At 48.9% G+C, this 13153-nt stretch overlaps 1 protein-coding gene across 1 annotated transcript in view; it reads right to left on the bottom strand.

The window, feature by feature from the left end:
* Window positions 1–8872: 8872 nt before the first annotated feature.
* SPRING1 (SREBF pathway regulator in golgi 1) overlaps window positions 8873–13153 on the bottom strand; it is a 129493-nt gene continuing 125212 nt past the window's right edge. The window contains exon 7 of the transcript XR_012374844.1: window positions 8873–9120. The gene's annotated coding sequence lies outside the window, so the exon portion shown is untranslated. The remainder of the gene's footprint in view (window positions 9121–13153) is intronic.

The raw sequence follows: 13153 nt of genomic DNA, 5'->3' as shown, positions 1-13153 counted from the left end.
GCTAGATGCCCGAAATTAAGTTGTAGGCAGGACCATGCTTCCTCCAAAGCCTCTAGGAGGGGACCCTCCTCGCCTCTTCTGGCTTCCGGTGGCCCCCAGCATCTCCTGGCTTGTGGCTGCTCGCTGCAGTTTCTGCCCCTGTCTCCTGGTGGCTCTCTTCCCTCTGTGTCTGGGTCTCTGAACAGCATTCTCCTCTGGGTGTGTATGTGTGTGTATGTGTGTCTGTGTCCAAATCTCCCTCTGCTTATAAGGACACCAGTCATAGGATTAGGGCCCACCGTAATGACTTCATCTTCACTTGATTACATCTACAAAGACTACCTTCATGGTGCCTGGGGTTAGGACTTCAGCATATTTTGAGGGAGGGATACAATTCAATCCATAGCAGATACCATGAGAAATTAGGAATGTTTTTCATGAGGGAAGGGAAATGGCCACCAATTTCCCAAATGTGCCCTAGAGCACTTAACTTCTGGTATCATTTAGTTAGAAATAAGCACAGGCTGCTATGACTACTGTTAACTATCTACCCATCCATCCATCCATCCATCCATCCATCCATCTATCTAATCTTTCTATCTACCTATCCTTTATCATCTATCTTTCCATGATCTATCATTTATATCTACCTATTTGCCTTCTTAAGTAGATCAAACTTCCCTTCAGAGCACAGATTATAGCTGTCTTAGAACGTTCAGACTGTTAAAACAAAAGATCACAGACTGGGTAGCTTAAAAACAACAGAAATTTGTTTCTCACAGTCCTGGAGGAAAGAAGTCCAAGATCAAGGTGTCAGCATGGTTGGACGAGGGCCCTCTCCTTGTTCACACATGGTACCTTCTCGCTGTGTCCTTATGTGGTGGAAGGAATGAGGGAGCTCTCTGGGGCCTCTTTTATAAGAGCACTAATCCCATTTATGGGGGCTCCAGCTTAGTGACCTAATCACCTCCCAAAGGCCCCGCCTCCTAAAACCATCACCTTGGGCATCAGGATTTCAACATATGAATTCAGGGGTGAGGGAGTGGGGGGACATAAACATTCAGACCAGAACACTAGCCTAAAGCCTTTATATATTCCCACTGTCTAACCCAGGATCTAGATGGAGGAGGCACTTAATAAATACTTGTTCAGTAATTAACCTTCATTGTTTAGACTCTGAAATTAGGTTGGAAGAAAGGTCTCTCTGAAGTGTAATCCCCTAAGGGCTGCTGGATGCCCACTGAAGAGCCGTGGGCCGGGGCTTGCTGGTCTACCTTCCGTCTTCCCAGCCCCTCCCCATGTTCTGGACATCTCATCTACCAAATCCTACATGTGTACCGGGGTGTCCCCCTCTAATAGGACAGCCCTGTAATTGTTCAGTGAGATGATAGCGCCAGCCTCATCCATCAAACCCTCCTCTAATGGTTTGGTTTTCCTAATGGAATGCAGTGTCCTAAAGAAGAAGAGAAGCATCATAATGTGAGGTTTTATGTAGGCTGGTTTCTAGCTGTGAGCTATGGAGCTGAAATGATAGTTAAATCGATGGAGAGGCACTAAGCTATCACCTCTGAATCTGGGCCTCCGTAAAACCCGATTATTGACAGCCCTGAGTGGATGTGTTGCAGGCCAGCTCCTCTAGTCCTGACTGGGGCTCCCTCTCTTTCTCTGTGGACAGGAGCAGTCCGAGAGAAATGGAAATATAATGGCCAGCTGATTGTTTTCACAGTCTGCATGACAGACCGCCCCCCTAACAAGACTCTAGGTCAAGTGTTCTTCTCCATTCTGTGGATCTAGTGGGGAGAAATTAGCTCTCAGTGGTATTCCCAATTACGGAGAAAAGCCCTGGTCTGGCTGTAATGTGTCTGGCAGTGGACCAAGAGGCAAGAAGCCTGTCTTCTCCCCCAGCCTTGTGGCGTGACCTTGGGAGGTGACTTTGCCTCTCAGCTTCTGTGTCGCCTCATCTGTAGTGATCTACATTTTTTATTACTTCATAGTTATGCTGTAGGATAAATGAGACAAGGCTCTACAACTTTTAGTCCCCCAGAAAGACTGGAACCAGGTAAATGCAAAGGAGAGCCTTTTCTTTTGTTTTTCCTACATGCATTACTAACTTGTGGGATTTTTTCTTAAAAACAGCAAAAATGGATGGATTTATACAATTGTTTTGTTTTGTTTTCCTGAGGAGCCTTGAGGCATTTCAGGGCTACTGTATTCTTGCTTCCTTCTTTATGGAGTGTGCCCATTTCTTAGTCAGCAAACTGAGCGAAGGCTCGAAGTGAGCCACATTGATGGGCTGGAACTAATTCCTCCTCCTGATCTAGTGTGGTGTTTTACTGCCACTGCACAGGTCCCCCGGGGACACTCAGGAGATATTGGCTCTGACACAATTATTAAGCCCCATCTCTGCATTCTCCAGCCCTCCCTCCACACCAGCTCTGCTGACTTTCTTTTACATCTTTACAAGCACCAAGTACTTTCCAACCTCAGACTAGGCACACCTGTTCTCCCCTGTGTGGGAGGCTCTTCCTGCACATGTTTCCTGCGGCCAATCCCCACCCATCCCTCAGGCCTCGGCTAGTAATGTCACCTTGGCAGTGAAGCCTTCCATGGCCCCCAGGCTTTGTCAAGTACCCCCATTCTATGTTCTCGCAGGCACTGTGTTTTTCCTTTACAGAGCTGATCACACATGTAACTAAATGTGAGTTCAGTGTTTGCCTTCCCCACTAATGACAAGTTCCAAGAGGACAAAGACCTATTTGTCTTGTTCATTACTGTGATTCCAGCACCAAGAAGGCACCCAGTAAAAATCTGTAGAATGAGTGGATGGATGGACGATGGATAATGATGGATGAATGGACTGAGGGATGGATGAAGGAGAAAGGGCTAAATGGATGTAGAGTGTGTGGGTGTATAGATAATGGATGGATGGATGATGGATAGTTGGAAAGACAGAAGGATGAATGATGGATGAATGGATAGATAATGGATGGATGGAAGGATGTAGTATGTATGTATATGAGAGTGATCCAAATTATCAGTATTCATCATCAAGAGAAAATTCTCAGTTCCAAATGTTCAGAGAAGTTCATAGATGCAGACCTAAAACACATGTCAACGGGGCCATGTCTCTCTGAGACTCTGGGTAGACCCTTCTTTGCCTCATCCTAGCTTGATGGTGGCCATCAACCCTTGGTTTCCTTGGCTCACAGCTGCACCACTCCAATCCCCGCCTCCACTGCCCCATGGTGCTCTCCCTGTGTGTCTCTGTCTTCACATCACTTTCCCTCTTATTAGAAAGACACTAGTTATATTGGATGAAGGGTCCACCTACTCCAGGATGACCTCATCCTACCTAATTATACCTGCAAGACTCTTGTTTCCAAACAAGTTCACATTCTGAAGTACTGTGAGTTGGGACTTCAATGTATCTTTTTGGGGGATTCAACTCAACCTGTAACAATCCATTAAACAGCCACGCCTCACCCAGATGTGTATCCCGAGACACTCCTGCATAGGATGATAAGGAGACCATGCGTGAGGACATCGGTGGCGATGAGGTTTGTCACAGCAAGAAGCCAGAGGCGACCTGCCTGTCCATGACTGTGGAAATGGATAAACCAAACGTGATACATGCAGTTGATGGACAAACACACAGGAGGCAGAAATCATACACTGGATTTGCATATATCACCATGGATAGATCTTAAAAACAGTGTGTGAAATGAAAAAAAGTAGAAACTACACTAAGATTTATGACACAATACCACTGACATAAATCTGAAATATTTACCCAAAGAACAACATTATGTATGTTTCATAAGCATTGGAAAGTGGGTTAGAAGGATTTATTTTGAAGACACTGGAGTTGTTGCCTGTGGGAGGCAGTGGGAAGTGGTAACAGTGGATGAAGGCAAAAACGAATACGGGAAGGCACGGGGGGCCCTTGAAGAGAAGCTGAACGTGTGGCATAAACTGGCAGCGTGATCCCACGAATGCGTGCGTCAGGTCCAATCTTTACAAAGAAGAGAGAAATCCTGGAAGGGATTTGTAAGTGACAATTGTGCTGAGGGCTCCGAGGGGTCTGGGGTCCTGCAAGCACGCACAGCAGGGACACTCAATCTACTCTGGAACATCAGCAAAGTCTTGGCAGAGAAAAAGACGCTTCCACTAAGTCCTGGACAGGACCTGGAGTTGTGCCAGGCAAGAGCAGGACAGAAAGTTCCAGAAGGAAGGAGAGTGTGTGTACAAGTCCCAAGGAAAGCCCAGTCGGCCTGGATGTGTCAGCCTGGGGCCAGCAGCACAGTCCCTATGCCATCACTCTGCCCTCCCTGCCACCCCTAAGGAAGGAGAGGAGACCGTGCTGGCCCGTGTGTGTGTGTGTTTGTGTGTGTGTGTGTGTGTGTCTCACTCAGACACCTGCTGGGACCAGGTGGCAGAGAGGAGTAAATGACCCAGGCAGGCACATAACATATCAAACACTTCCACCAAGAATTACGGATCTTCCTATATTTCAAAAACCCAGGACTTTGCCAGTCTCTCTCTCTTCCTCTCTTTTGATGCAGGCAGGGCACGGTCTCTTCTTTAAGAAAAACAGCAGTGAAGCCAATGAGAAGTGGCAGCTGACTTCAAGCTGGGGAAACGACAGGAAGGGATGGGGCCTGGGGAGGACCCAGAAGGGGCGGCCCAGCCACACGGGTAGCTGCCACTTAGCTTTAGACAACACCTGCTCCCGCCCAACTGCGGTCCCAGTGCTGACAGATCTTCCCTTTCTAAGAGAAGCCGTTAATCTGAAATCTTTTCGTTTTACCTGTTACGATCTAATTTAACTAGAAGGAGGGACCAAGTCACACCCACCAGGATGGCTATGGTAAAATGCATGAAACAGAAAGTAACCAGCGCTGGCGAGGCTGTGGAGGAACAGGAAACGCTGTGCATTGCTGGTGGGACTGTAAAATGGCTCAGCATATGTTGGGAAAGGCGGAAGCTTCCTCGAAAAGTTAAACACGGAATCGCCATATAACTCAGCAATTCCACCCCTAGATCTGTGCCCCCAAGAGCTGAGAGTAGGGGCTCAAAAAGAACACGGCCACACGCAAGGTCACGGCAGCACTATTCACAAACAGTCAAAAGATGGAAACAAATGCAAATGGCCATCAACTGATAAATGGATAAGCCAAATGTGGTCTATCCACACAAGGGAGTATTATTCAGCCATAGCAAGGAACGATGTACTGACACCTGCTACAATGCGGATGAACCTCGAAAACATTATGCTAAGTGAAAGAAACTGGGTCACATGCTGTGATTTCGTTTGTAAGACATGTCCATAGTAGACCAATCCAGAGACAGAAAGCAGATTAGTGGTTACGAGGGGCTGGGGGGCGGGGAAGAGAGCTGGGATGAGTGAATAACGGGTCCAGGGCTTCCTTCTGGGGTGATGAGAATGTTCTGGAACTCGACAGAGGTGGCAGTTGCACAAGACCGTGAATGTACTAAATGCCAATGAACTGTCCACTTTAAAATGGTTAAGTTTATATTATGTGAATTGTACTTCAGTTAAAAAAACAAAAACCAAAAAACCAAACCAAACTGGGAAAATTAACTTAAATATTCAAGAAAAAAAAAAGTGGGCCAAATGAAACACGCCCACAGGCTGACCCTGAGGCCTGGGGTGCCTGAGTCTAAGTCCGGGCTGGGGCTTACTGTCAGCATGAGCCCCCACGGACAACCTCACACAGAGGTACGGGTTAGGATCCCTGTTTTACTGGAAGGACACCGAGTCTCCAAGAGGTAAAATGATGGATCAGGGTCAAGTGCAGGAGCTGAGGCCAGCAGCCAGAGTGTGGTGTTCAAGCATCTGATCCCGTGCTCCATGTGGTTGGGGCCAAGGGCTGTGAGAAGCAAAGGGGATGGATGACAGCTAGGAAGCAGGTGGTGGTAGGAGGTCTCGTCTGAGCTGGAAGGTCAGACAAGAACCGTGTGTCAAGATTCCTTGGGACCTGTCACCTCCTCTCTCGCAGGGACCTGAGTCCAAGTCCTCGCTGTAAATTTAAGATGATTCAGCAAAGCCATGTGGAGCATTTACTATGCACAAGACTTGTGCTATGTGTGGAAATAATAAAGACGACAAGCGAAGCATGTTCCATCCAGGACCTTCTCCGGTGCTCACAGTGACTCCATGAGGCGGAAGCAGAGCTAGTGTATCCTCCATGCATTTAAGTTACACAAACTCAACAATACGCAGTTGGCCAAAAAGAAAGGGAAGAAATGCATTCATTGAAAGGGTGTGGACAATGCCACCTGTCACATCTCTAGGGGACTTGCCACCCAGGAAGCACAGAAATGGGACATAGGGATCTGTGTTCTGGCCGTCTCCAAGCCGGGGAGCCTCTCCTAGAATGAGTAGCTTTCTCGGCACCATGCGTGACTCCAGAGTGGGGTTTCTCAGCCTCAGTGCTGTTGGCAGTCTGGCGGGATTGTCACTCATCATGGGGGGCTGCGCAGTGAAAGATGCTGGAGGCCTTTAGAGGGCTGAGAAGCATTGCTCTAGGTTTAACACGCATATTTTTTTATATAATAGGGTTCCAAGGCCCAAGAGTCTCGCCTCACCTGGTGTTCAACTGCAGGAGTGGGATCAGTGCACCGAGGGGAAAAAGTGTGCCATCACAACTTTTGGAGACTGATGGTGATGCCATTCCTTTGGGGAAAGGAAGTATAAGGGATTTTTATGCATTTTCATGCCTTGGCTTTAGGATCGAGTACCCATATATGCTGGGACTCCAAGGTGGTATTACTATGCCATTGCACAGATGAAAAAACAGGATTACAGGGAATCTGTTACTTGCTCAAGGCCTCAGAGCTAAGAAGCAACAGAGATTTGAGTCCAATTTGTTTTACTTTAAATCCCCCCCCACACTTTTTTTTCCATCTCACTATTTTGCTTCCCTGTCTGCAAAAGGGGCCCAAAGGAAATCAGTGTGCCAGAATAGGGACTCTTCACAGACTCTCACTACTGGAGGTGGCGCTGAGCAGTCATCTGCCTGCCTCCTGGTTCCGGATTAGGCCACAGGTAAATTCAGATCCAAAAAGATACTTATTGACCTATCAGTGATTTGGGACTTGTCTGGTTGCAAGAGATAGAAACCTAACTCAGACAAGCTTAAACCAAAAAGGGAATGTATCGGCTCATGCAACGGGGAAGTTCAAGGGGTGACAGCTTCAGGCATGGTTGGATCAAAGGGCTCAAATGGTCAGGACGATCACTCCATATTTGTTTTCCTCTTTGTTGGCTTCATTCTCAGGCAGATCCCTCCCTCCTGTATATTAAGAGAGCCACCCGCAACATCATGTCTAAAACTTGACCACTTAGATCCCAGCAGAAAAATTTTCTCCACTCCAATAGCTTCCTCGACATCCCTGAACTTGACTCTGGCTGTCCCAGCGTGGTTGGGTCCCTTGCCCATCCAGGAACTAATCACTGTGGCCAGAGACGTGTGGGACTCCCCCGTCCGCCTGAGCTACCTATGCATCTGAAGAGTTTGAGGGTAAAGCGATCCCCAAATCTTACTGAAGAAGATCAGGCGAGAGGGAGAGAGGGATGGGAACAGGCCTGCCGGGTGAAACAGTGACTCTCTGCCCTCGTGGCGGGTTCAGTACACAATGTCCTTTGATCCTCATGACCTTATGGCATTATTGCGGAGGCTCAGAGAGGCTCAGCGGCGTGGCCAGCACCTCACTTCCAGGTACATTAACAGCCCATCGTGCCCGGAGGCATTCCGTCCTTAGGGGGTGGAGCTAGGACTTGAACCCAGACCTGGGTGACGACTTGAACCCAGACCTGGGTGACCCCGAAGTCTACCGCTGGCCCGCCCTTCCCCCAGAAAGCCCTGTTCCCTGGTAAGCTGCAGGAAACCTCCTCAGCTCTTTGTTCCGGTCTCTTAACTCGCAAAGCCAGTCAGCGAGTTCTTTATTTCCACAAATGGTGCTATTAAACAAATGGCTCTGGGAACTAGAGGCTGGCCCCCGAGCAGCCACGCATCCCTCAGGCCCGCTGCGCTCTGGCTTCCAGAGGAACACATCAGAGGTTCCGGGAGCCGAGGCCCCGTGGACACTTGCCCGTGTGCCATTTTGTTTCAAGATGGCAGAAAAGCAGCTCACGGCCGGCGCTCGAGCTCCTTGGGTGCAGTGTCTCCTCGAGCGCCCCAGGCGGCTGGGCCAGTGACCTCCGAGAACAGTCCCGGGCACAGGCTGAGGTGGCCGACCTCCCCAGGCCCAAAAGCCGAGCAGCCAGGGTTGACGCGGGGGCCTCTTTCTGTTGGGTCAGTACGCAGCTGTGGAGGACGCGTAAGACGGAGCTCAATTTACGGGGTTCGCTTGCTTCTCGGAACCGCAGCAGCGGGCCTCCGAGCGCGGCTGTCCGGCTCTCCCGGGAGCCTCTTGCAGGCCCCAGCACGCCCAGAGCGGGCCTCTCCGGGCCGCGGGTTCCTTTCCGGGCCCTTCCCTTCCTGCTTCACGGGCAGCACCCGCAGCGCCTCTCTCTGCAGCGTGGGGCTAGTCAGCAGCGGCCTCCCAGACCCCGGGGGTGAAATCACCCCCTTTGAGAAACGGACTGAGCTGCAGAACGCAGAGCCCCTGGTCTGCTGAAGGCAAAACTTGTAGCCCCCCCCCCCCCGCCCCCCCCTGCTTTCCCTCCCCAACCCGTGGGCACTTTTTAGGCCCCGGGGGGGGGGGGGGGGGGGGGGGGGGGGGAGGGGGGGGGGGGGGGCATCTGGGGGCGGGGTGTCCCAGCATCAAAGCCGGGCTGCTCTGGCCCCGTCCTTTCCGGGATCTCTCTGTTTTCCGAGAGAGCCCGAGCTCAGGGCCACCTTCAGCCAGGCCTTGCGTCGGGGCTCCAAGTGGTTTTTGACAAGCACTTGGCGAGACTTTCAAAAGGTGCCCACGGGTGGGGAAGTGAAAGGAGGACGGGACGGGAAGAAACTGCTGCTTTATTTCGAGCCTCGCTCGAACGGCTTCTTGGCGGTTACTGCTCCCGTTTTGCTGAGTCAGAAGCATCCCCCAGCTGCTCACCGGAAACACAGCTGTTAGGCGAAAATAACCACAGAGCCGAACATCGTGCACCTTCCAGAAAAGAGGGCAGAAAACCTCAAAACAAAAGAGAAGAATATGAAACAATAAAAGAGGCACCGCCGAGACCCCGCTGCAGCTCGCCCCCTCACCCAGGCCCGAGGCTCAGGGCCCGAGAAGAGTCGGGCTGCTTTTCCACTTCAGTGGGTTGAATAGTGCCCCCTCCCAAAAGAGAGGTGATCGCATCCTAACCCCTGGAGTGGGTGAATGTGATACACCTGGAAAAGGGGTCTTTGTAGATGCAATTAACTGAAGGATCTCAAGAGGAGATCATCCCGGATTACCTGGGTGGGCCCTAAATCCAATGACAGGTGTCCTTGTAAGAGCCAGGCAGAAGGACATTAGACAGAGGAGAACACACAGAGACATACAGAGGGCCAGGCCAGGTGAAGACGGAGGCAGAGAGGGGCGTTATATGCAGCTGCGGGTCGAGGAACACCAAGGATTTGTTATGGCAGCCATAGGAAATTAATTATTGAGAAATTAATGTTAGCATAAATTAATGTTAGCATTAACAGCATCTCGCTTTCGAGGTGTCTTACATGGACACTGAGCTTCCCTTTCCTCTGGGCTTCGTGATTATCAGGAAGTTACTTGAGGACTCCAGGGACCAGGCAGGACTGCTGGGATCCCTGGTCTGGATAAGACTCTGCGGCACACCAGGCGTGGGACCTCGTTCACCAGCCACCACTCACATTGCTCGTTGGAAAACAGGCTCTGGGGTTGAACGCCAGTTCTGCCACTTAACTAGCTGTGTGGTGTGGGGTAAGGCTTTTAAGCTCTCTAGGCCTCAGTTTCTGCCTCTGTACAATGGGGAGATGACCTGAAAACCACCCTGCTATGAAACAGAGATGCTGAAAAGAATAATTATTGGGGCACCTGGGCTCAGTCAGTTGGGTGCCTGACTCTTGATTTTGGCTCAGGTTGTGATCTCACCACCCTGAGATCCAGCCCTGCATCAGGCTCTGAGCTCAGTGGGGAGTCCACTTGGGATTCTCTCTCTCCCTCCCTCTCCCTCTGCCCCTCCCGTTCATGCTCTCTCTCTCTCTCTCTCAAATAAGTAAGTCTTTTTTTTTTTAAAGGATAATTGTTGTTAATGCATAACAAAGACTCTAGGGAAACTGGGGGCAATTGGCAGAGGCCAAAAACAAAGAAGGAAAGCAAGCCCAGAGCTGACAGTGTGGTGCCACCTCTCCAGGGGGGGCCTGGGGACAGGAGACACCGTTTGGGTCATGAAAGCCTGGGAGCCAGGACTGGGAAGCCATCGTAAAGCTGGGTCTTCCATGAGGATGGGGCTTACGGGAGCTCCGCCCCCCTCCCCCCAAGGGGCTGTAAGGATCAAGTTAGTACATACAAATCCATACTTGGGTAAGGCTGTATTTGATAGCTCTTACTGTCCAGTGCTTTATAGAAGTGTCATAAACATCTGTTGGTTTTGGTAGCTCAGCATCTGCAACACCATCTTTTCACAACAGCATCCCACTTTACCTTTAGGAAACCACCCTTATTCCATGGTCTTGTTCCAGAAGAGGACATACAACCCAGAACCAACCAATCAGAGTCACAGATTAGTTCACAGGTGGGCAGGGGAGTGAATAGTTGCTAAGACTACTGGGAAAGAAAACTGCTTTCCTTTGGCTCTGCTATGTAAGTGGGAAATGAGCCTGGAGCTACTGGAGGTTATCTCTGCCACTACCTTGGGTGAGCCTACCTGAGGATGATGCCAGAGCCAAAGAAAGCTGAGATGAGAGACAGAGATTCTTGATGACATTGAGACCCTGGATCCAGCAGTGCCTGAACTCATCCAGACATCCAAACTTCCCAGTTCCATGAGACAATAAATATTCTTCACATGTAAGATAATTTGAGTTGGCATCTTATGAACAAAGGCATCCTGACTCCCATAGTATCTCATGTGATAATCTCAGCAACTCAAGGAGGTAGGCATTTTATTATGTCCATCTTATGAGAAGAAACTGAGGTTTGGAGACATTTAGTCACTTGCTCAAATCACACTGCTAGTAAGTGGCAGGGCTGTGATGGGATCCCCTTAGCCATGGAAAGGCAAAAGATGCTGTAGTTAGTGCACCAAGGCTTTTGTGTCATGCCTTGAGAAAGTCACAAAAATCTCAAAGCCTTCCTTGGGTGGCTCATCTACAAAATAGATGAGTTGGATACCTAGGAACAAATTTAACCAAAGAGGCAAAGGATCTGTACTCAGAAAACTATAAAATACTCAGGAAAGAAAGTGAAGAAGACACAAAGAAATGGAAAAACGTTCCATGCTCATGGATTGGGAGAACCAACATTGTGAAGATGTCAATGCTACCTAGAGCAATCTACACATTCAATGCAATCCCCATCGAAATACCATCCACTTTTTTCAAAGAAATGGAACAAATAATGCTAAAATTTGTATGGAACCAGAAGAGACCCCGAATAGCCAGAGGAATATTGAAAAAGAAAAGCAAAGCTGGCGGCATCACAATTCCGGACTTCAAGCTCTATTACAAAGCTGTCATCATCAAGACAGTATGGTACTGGCACAAAAACAGACACATAGATCAATGGAACAGAATCGAGAGCCCAGAAATGGACCCTCAACTCTATGGTCAACTCATCTTTGACAAAGCAGGAAAGAATGTCCAGTGGTAAAAAGACAGTCTCTTCAACAAATGGTGTTGGGAAAATTGGACAGCCACCTGCAGAAGAATGAAACTGGACCATTTCCTTACACCACACACAAAAATAGACTCCAAATGGTTGAAAGACCTAAACGTGAGACAGGAGTCCATCAAAATCCTAAAGGAGAACACAGGCAGCAACCTCTTCAACCTCGGCCGCAGCAACTTCTTCCTAGAAACATCGCCAAAGGCAAGGGAAGCCAGGGCAAAAATGAACTCTTGGGATTTCATCAAGATAAAAAGCTTTTGCCCAGCAAAAGAAACAGTCCACAAAACCAAAAGACAACCGACAGAATGGGAGAAGATATTTGCAAATGACATATCAGATAAAGGGCTAGTATCCAAAATCTATAAAGAACTTACCAAACTCAACACCCAAAGAACAAATAATGCAATCAAGAAATGGGCAGAAGACATGAACAGACATTTTTCCAAAGAAGACATCCAAATGGCCAACAGACACATGAATAAGTGCTCCACATCGCTGGGCATCAGGGAAATCCAAATCAAAACCTCCATGAGATACCACCTCACACCCGTCAGAATGGCTAAAATTAACAAGTCAGGAAAGGACAGATGTTGGCGGGGATGTGGAGAAAGGGGAACCCTCCTACACTGTTGGTGGGAATGCAAGCTGGTGCAACCACTCTGGAAAACAGTATGGAGGTTCCTCAAACAGTTGAAAATAGAGCTACCCTACGATCCAGCAATTGCACTACTGGGTATTTACCCCAAAGATACAAATGTAGGGATCCGAAAGGGTATGTTCACCCCGATGTTTATAGCAGCAATGTCCACAATAGCCAAACTGTGGAAAGAGCCAAGATGTCCATCAACAGATGAATGGATAAAGAAGAGGTGGTATATATACACAATGGAATATTACGCAGCCATCAAAAGGAATGAGATCTTGCCATTTGCAATGACGTGGATGGAACTGGAGGGTGTTATGCTGAGTGAAATAAGTCAATCAGAGAAAGACATGTATCATATGACCTCACTGATATGAGGAATTCTTAATCTCAGGAAACAAACTGAGTGTTACTGGAGTGGTTGGGGGTGGGAGGGATGGGGTGGCTGGGTGATAGACATTGGGGAGGGTATGTGCTATGGTGAGCGCTGTGAATTGTGCAAGACTGTTGAATCACAGATCTGTACTTCTGAAACAAATAATGCAATATATGTTAAGAAAAAAAAAGAAGAAGATCGCAGGAGGGGAAGAATGAAGTGGAGTAAGTCGGAGGGGGAGACGAACCATGAGAGACGATGGACTCCGAAAAACAAACTGAGGGTTCTAGAGGGGAGGGGGGTGGGGGGATGGGTTAGCCTGGTGATGGGTATTAAGGAGGGCACGTTCTGCATGGAGC

Source organism: Callorhinus ursinus, unplaced genomic scaffold, assembly GCF_003265705.2.
Source record: "Callorhinus ursinus isolate GAN/ISIS: 27379988/994484 unplaced genomic scaffold, GSC_fseal_2.0 scaffold41, whole genome shotgun sequence".
Lineage (NCBI taxonomy): Eukaryota > Metazoa > Chordata > Mammalia > Carnivora > Otariidae > Callorhinus > Callorhinus ursinus.
Note: the sequence above shows the minus strand (reverse complement) of the source record. Positions and strands in the feature narration are given on the sequence as shown.